Here is a 1,232-nt window from a genome sequence, read left to right as displayed (position 1 = left end):
TAGCGTGTTGGGCTCATAACCCAAAGGTCCTTTGATCGAAACAAGGAGCTGCTATTCATTACAATACACTCGAGATGGTTATTAAACTGAGAGGTGCAGCTTATCGACTGCATAGATCAGTCTTACCGAAAAATTTCCACTAAACAGAGTCGGTGTTTTCGTACCATTCCGTGCGGTTGGCCCAACCGTGCCAGTTCAGGGGAAAAACAACATTAATAAAGCGTTGTCCATGCATAGAAAAGAGCTATTCACCTAGAGCAGAACTCCTTGCAAGAATGATGAATGACCGCCCGGTACCGCAGAACGCGTTGCGGAGATGAAACAACCGCCCAAATTCACGAGCCGCCGCATGCGGTTTCAAAATGTGCTTGCAAGCAGGAACTTCGATGTCACGAAAAAGTTGTGCAGCTTGTGCCGAGCTAGCTGTAGTATGCGATGAGAACCTTACCAGTTGGAGTTATCAATCGAGATGGAATGCGGCCTACCATGCGAGAGATATAGTAGCAGTTCGCGATCTCAGGTACGCGTTTAAGGCCTAATCAGACTCTTGGCCGCGGGATGGTTGACGACGGTACGTCCGAGAAGGGATTCAGATGTCCCTCTACAAGTATCACAGGAATACTCAATCACTACATAAGTGATATGCACCGCTAGTCTAATGGTTAGGATATCTGCCTTCCAAGCAGATAGTCCGGGTTTGATTCCCGGGCGGTGCAGTTCGTATCAACGAGAGAAGAGTCTCTATTCTATCGTGGAACAGTTATGCTCAGCACGTCAGGGCGATACAGGAGTTTATACGCATGAGCAGCTCGGCGCAGTGGATAGCGTGTTGGGCTCATAACCCAAAGGTCCCTTGATCGAAACAAGGAGCTGCTATTCATCACAATACACTCGAGATGGTTATTAAACTGAGAGGTGCAGCTTATCGACTGCATAGATCAGTCTTACCGGAAAATTTCCACTAAACAGAGTCGGTGTTTTCGTACCATTCCGTGCGGTTGGCCCAACCGTGCCAGTCCAGAGGAAAAACAACGTTAATAAAGCGTTGTCCGTGCATAGAAAAGAGCTATCCACCTAGAGCAGAACTCCTTGCAGGAATGATGAATGACCGCCCGGTACCTGAGAACGCGTTGCGGAGATGAAACAACAGCCCAAATTCACGAGCCGCCGCATGCGGTTTCAAAATGTGCTTGCAAGCAGGAACTTCGATGTCACGAAAAAGTTGTGCAGCT

General features: G+C 48.2%; 2 non-coding genes across 2 annotated transcripts; both read left to right on the top strand.

Annotated features, from left to right (window-relative positions):
• The first annotated feature begins 644 nt into the window (after positions 1–644).
• Positions 645–716, top strand: Pmar_PMAR025775. Its single transcript has one exon. It is a non-coding gene; the product is annotated as a tRNA-Gly (tRNA).
• An 87-nt stretch (positions 717–803) lies between these two features.
• Pmar_PMAR025774 lies at positions 804–876 on the top strand. The gene has a single exon. It is a non-coding gene; the product is annotated as a tRNA-Met (tRNA).
• The last annotated feature ends 356 nt before the right edge of the window (positions 877–1,232 follow it).

Source organism: Perkinsus marinus (assembly GCF_000006405.1).
Source record: "Perkinsus marinus ATCC 50983 genomic scaffold scf_1104296969788, whole genome shotgun sequence".
NCBI lineage: Eukaryota > Perkinsozoa > Perkinsida > Perkinsidae > Perkinsus > Perkinsus marinus.
Note: the sequence above shows the minus strand (reverse complement) of the source record. Positions and strands in the feature narration are given on the sequence as shown.